This window comes from Doryrhamphus excisus, chromosome 13, assembly GCF_030265055.1.
Source record: "Doryrhamphus excisus isolate RoL2022-K1 chromosome 13, RoL_Dexc_1.0, whole genome shotgun sequence".
Classification (NCBI taxonomy): Eukaryota; Metazoa; Chordata; class Actinopteri; order Syngnathiformes; family Syngnathidae; genus Doryrhamphus; species Doryrhamphus excisus.
This window is the reverse complement of record NC_080478.1, coordinates 19608175-19614174: the sequence shown is the minus strand read 5'-3', so window position 1 is coordinate 19614174 and position 6000 is coordinate 19608175. Positions and strand designations below refer to the sequence as shown.

Genomic DNA, 6000 nt, shown 5'->3' with positions numbered 1-6000 from the left:
TCTCCAGTGACTTTGTCTTCTGTCACTCAGAAACAGCGGCACCCCCCACCCCAACCACCCCCTGTCACCGTCACTCACACTCCCAGTCACTCACACCTTGGCCTCACGCATCATCTCCAGATGCTAACAAGCTACACGTCGTAGCAGATGCTAGAATTGACATAAAAAAATATAAACACAAAACAATAAGCTTCCCCGAATTGAATGACCGGCAGCCGTCACTGATTTGGTCGACAAGTCTCAGGTCCATCGTGGTCTTCTAAGGACTAAAATGTGTCTGCTTTTGTTGACAGAAAATTTGGAATCCAAAGGGACTCGTATGAAAAGGTTCATATTGACATATTATGACTTATTGCTAAGCCACGAGAAACCACAAGAGCAACAACGACTTGAAAACGTGAACACGGCGACTTACTGTTCAGTGCAAAATAAGCACTGACGGAATAATCAGAATAAACAAGATACATAGGCTACATGCAAAAATCCTTTATTTATCCTTTCTTTATATCGCTAGTGGGCTGCACGGTGGTTGAGTGGTTAGCGCGCAGAGCTACACACAGCTAGGAGACATGAGTTCGATTCCACCCTCGGGCCATCTCTTTTGTGGAGTTTGCACGTTCTCCCCGTGAATGGGTGGGTTTTCTCCAAAAAACATGCTAGGTTAATTAGCGACTCCAAATTATCCATAGGTATGAATGTGAGTGTGAATGGTTGTTTGTCTATATGTGCCCTGTGATTGGCTGGCCACCAGTCCAGGGTGTACCCCACCTCTCGTTCAAAGACCCTCGTGAGGATAAGCATTAGAAACCGAATGAATGAAAGAATGAATGAGTTCTGTATGCTGCACGGTGATTAAGTGGTTAGCGTGCAAGCCACACAGCTCGGAAACCTGAGTTCAATTCCACCCTCGGCCATCTCTGTGTGGAATTTGTATATTCTCCCCATTCGGGTATTCCGGTTTCCTCCCACATTCCAAAAACATGCTAGGTTAATTAGCGACTCCAAATTGTCCATAGGTATGAATGTGAGTGTGAATGGTTGTTTGTCTATATGTGCCCTTTGATTGGCTGGCCACCAGTCCAGAGTGTACCCCGCCTCTCGTTTGAAGACAGCTGGGATAGGCTCCAGCATCCCCCTGCGACTCTCGTGAGGATAAGCATTAGAAATCGAATGAATTAATGAATGAGTTCTTTATACTGCACGGTGATTAAGTGGTTAGCGTGCAGGCCACACAGCTAGGAGACCTGAGTTCAATTCCACCCTCGGCCATCTCTGTGTGGAATTTGTATGTTCTCCCCATCATGGTATTCCGGTTTCCTCCCACATTCCAAAAACATGCTAGGTTAATTAGCGACTCCAAATTATCCATAGGTATGAATGTGAGTGTGAATGGTTGTTTGTCTATATGTGCCCTGTGATTGGCTGGCCACCAGTCCAGAGTGTACCCCGCCTCTCGTTTGAAGACAGCTGGGATAGGCTCCAGCACCCCCGCGACCCCCGTGAGGATAAGCGGTAGAAAATGAATAAACAAGTCAAGTAAATGTCTAGTTTCGATTTCAATGATGTCAACAACCGCTTCTGTCGACAGTCAAACAGTGGCCATGACATAAACGGGTTCCACAGTGGTGTGTTTACTGACCATCACCTTTAGCGAGTGCATGCATCAAAAGTAAAGATGGATGCTAAGATCAGAGCGTTCTCCTAAGGAAATAACAGCACATTCCACAGCTGAACACAGAACAAAGAGCTCGAGGGAAGAAATGCTGGGAAAAAAAAGGGGGGGAAATGCAGAACAGATGAAGAGGGGCATGTCGCCTCTTCTGTCTTTGTCGGCCACACCCCTGCCGAGCAAATCATGTCGGAAAAAAGTGTTGTTGCAAATAAAACAATGGAAATCACTAAACTGGGGCGGCACGGTGGATAAGTGGTTAGCGCACAGGCCTCACAGATGGATTACCCAAGTTCAATTCCACACTCTGCCATCTCTGTGTGGAGTTTGTATGTTCCGGGTACTCCGGTTTCCTCCCACATTCCAAAAACATGCTAGGTTAATTAGCCACTCCAAATTGTCCATAGGTATGAATGTGAGTGTGAATGGTTGTTTGTCTATATGTGCCCTGTGATTGGCTGGCCACCAGTCCAGGGTGTACCCCGCCTCTCGCCCAAAGACAGATGGGATAGGCTCCAGCACCCCTGTGACCCTCGTGAGGAAAAGTGGTAGAAAATAAATGAATGAATGAAATTTTTTATTTTTTATTTTTTATTTTATTTTTTTTATTTTTTATTTTTTATTTTTTATTTTTTATTTTTTATTTTTTATTTTTTATTTTTTATTTTTTATTTTTTATTTTTTATTTTTTATTTTTTATTTTTTATTTTTTATTTTTTATTTGAATGAATGAATCACTAAACTGGTAAAATAATAATAATCATCACAATAATTATGTAATATAAATGAAATGTAACTTTTGTACTAGTGTGATTGATCGATTTTACCCGTAATATTTTAATTATGAATATAAATTTAGTTTATAAATTTAATTTAATTTGACTATATTAATGATTATGATTATTTATTTGGAACGGTTGCTAGCGCTAACATGAAAAACAGACCTGCCAACATTGAAGATATTGTACAGAATAGCATAAAATTATATAAAAATATAGAAATAGTACAGAAGTAGACCAGCACGGTGCATGAGTGGTCTGGCATCATTCGCGTGTTTCTCCGGGTACTCAATTCCCTCCCACATTCCAAAAAAATTAATATTTTGTTTAACATAAGTTAAACGGCGACGCCAAACTGTCCATATTTATGAATGGTTGTTTGTTTACGATTAAATACCAACAAAATATTAAATATTAAATATCAACAAAATATGATAATTATTCACTTTGGAAAAAAAAAAGGTCAATAGTGCTGATGATGTAACGTTCATTTAAATCATTTGGCTTTTTTGTCCTTTAAAGTCCTGTTGTGTTCAAGGACCCTGAGGTGACCTTTTGTTTGTTTGTCAACAATATAAGCAATATATACATAGGAATATATAAACAATGTATGAATATATATATATATAAACAATGTATGTATATGAAATACACAAAAACAACACAGATTTGTGAAAATAAACAGAAAATAACCGAAAAGTATCAATCACAACGGTATCAATCTGATACTGATATTACCGTAATATCAACACTATCGGTATTTGGATCGATTCACCCGCCCCCCCCTAGTTTCTCACGACACAAAACGATGTCGATACCTTTTTAAGTTTGGCTTTCAAACGTAATATAAATGAAGCAAAATATAAAAAAAAGAGTATAAAAACGGATGTGTCCATGCCGTTTCTTTAAGTGCCTCAAGTTAAGCGAGTGACGTGGCGAAATTCCGAGCAGTCCTTGAATACCTCAGCACTACTTGACTGGAAGAAGGGATGGAACTGCGACGGAGGTGTTTTTGTTTTTTTTGTTTTTTTTTTCTTCTTCTTCTCCACAAATTCACATGATGAACGCCCGCTAGCCCCTTCGGTTGTAACAACGGCACCCCCGCTCTCGTTCCGTTTTGTGCCAAAAAAAGGATAAAATGACAGATTAATACCATGTTTTTTTTCTTCACGGAGGACAAGGAACACAACAACAACACCGTCGTACCTTCCGGCGGCCACAGTGGACGACGTGCGGGGATGCTTTTGGCGGTTCGAATGTAGAAACTAGTAACTACTGGCACCATTTTAGTCAACATATACTACATTTTTTATTTTTATTTTTTTTAGACTTTCGCCTTTTTTTTTCAATTGTTGCACTTTGGATTTCTGGTCGGCATCCACCAAGAAAGCAAAGCAAAGACGAGGTCATTCGACTGAAGTAAGCTGACGTTATTTACTATTATTCTGTACATGTAAGACATTTTAGCATCATGTAAAGTTACGTCATCACTTCAATGTCATTAAAATCTTCCTTTTGTAAGTTGAAATGAGTAAATATTTTATTGCGACGCAGATTCGTTCTTTGCTTTGTAGACACCAACGTAATATTAATTGAATCGGCTTTAGTTTTGTATACAGTTTGAATCCGATTATCGATTAATGGCATTCAGGTCAATGCATGTGTTGAATGATTGACTGATTTATTTTGTTATTTTTGTCTGAAACTGGGACTGGTAGTGTTGGTCAGCAGGACTTGACTGTCCAGAAAGTGACATGTTTAATAATGGTGATATAACCCCCCCCCCCCAAAAAAAATGTATTATTGCTGCTTAATACCAATTCACATCTGTAGATTATTGATATGAAACAATGGTGTAAATTTCTAACCCCTGTTGATGATTATGGTGCTGGACTCCAAAAAAAAACGGGTAAATTTTTGGCTTGATACTGATTGCCAACTTTAATAATAATAATAAAAAAAACATGGGAAAAATGTGGAAAATGCCAACTTTAATAATAATAATAATAAAAAAAACATGGGGAAAAATGTGGAAAATGCCAACTTTAATAATAATAATTAAAAAAAAACATGGGAAAAATGTGGAAAATCCAAAAAAAGGATAGGAATTTGGAGACGGAACTGTAGGTATTAAACCAGGATCTCTTGTATTATATTGGTGGGTGGGGGTGGATATTTTATGAAACAGTTATTTGGTTCCAGACCCCACCGCGGGAATCGAATTTCCTCAAAGTCGGACTCAATCTCAGCCTCTCAGTACCGACATTTCAGACTATTTTGACTGATTTGTTAAAGACACACAGAAATTTGAGTTCTATGTCTAAACATGGAATCTACCAGAAGTAAGAATCATTTAATAAAATAAAAAAAAAATACCACGTTCGACACATATTCCGGCATAACTTTCACTTTAACACATTATTTACAAATAGAACACCGTGAATTTTCACATTTGGATTTTCACCCCCCCCCACTGTCACTTCCTCCTTGCCGTCGAGAGCGCTAATAAATGGGAACGATGCATGCGGAATCCTTATCAAATGCGCTTCTGCGTATTTTTTATGGATTCAAACCGCACCTTTTTTTTTTATTGTGCACTTGCACATCCTTATTAGAGACCTCTAGACATGAACTAACACCCCTATAGTCACTTTTGCACTCATATTAGCGAATATATTAGAGATAGTCAGAGAAAATATACCACATAAGACTAAATGGCTAGTGGACATGTGGACAGGAAGTGACTTCGGGCAGTTTTAGCAAATTTTAAATTTAAAATAAAAAAAAATTACAATTTAAAATAAAAAAATAAATAAAATTAAAAAAATTCAAAATTATTTATTTTTTTTATTTTAAATATGGTACGTGACAAAAAATAAAAGGAAAAAAAGAAAAATTAATAAAAAAAAAACTAGCTATTTGTTATTATTATTTTTATTATTATATATTATAATTTTTTTTTATTATATTTTAATTATATTAGGAAGGCAGGAAGTGAACAAATGGAGATGGAGGGCTAGGATTTAATAAGCTTTGCTTCTTCCTACTCCTTTTGGACATGTGGAACTGGGAACTGATTATGGGATGCACTCAATTGTAATCTGATGCATGTTCAAATGAAATAAAACCATAATTTTTTTTATATAAAAAATTTAAAACAAATTTTTTTTTTTATTAAATTAACCAAATAAAAAAAAACTTAAATTATATTAGGAAAGCAGGAAGTGAACAAATGTAACAGTTACTGATTGTAAAAGTACCAGATGGAGGGGTAGGATTACCATTATAAACGTCTTTGGAGACAATGAACAGTCCGGGGGGGGGGGGGGGGGGGGGTGATGGATTCAATGTCCCGACAACCTTTACATCATGTGGCGTGATCTCCAGGCCATAGCCAGACCCTTCTCCCAACAGTCACGATAAGCCAGCCATGAAGACGACTTGTCGTGCTTCTCTGTCACAACATGTGTCAGCGCTCAGCAAGAGCACTGGGTGAAACCCCGAGGGTCCTGAACTTAGCTAACTGCAGCAGCTGTTCTGATGCTGCTTGAC

General features: G+C 37.9%; 1 protein-coding gene across 1 annotated transcript in view; it reads left to right on the top strand.

Moving 5' to 3' along the window:
* Positions 1-3316: 3316 nt before the first annotated feature.
* The window catches only part of LOC131140382 (SERTA domain-containing protein 4-like), a 28111-nt gene continuing 25427 nt past the window's right edge, over positions 3317-6000 (top strand). Inside the window, exon 1 of the mRNA XM_058090755.1 lies at positions 3317-3867. The gene's annotated coding sequence lies outside the window, so the exon portion shown is untranslated. The remainder of the gene's footprint in view (positions 3868-6000) is intronic.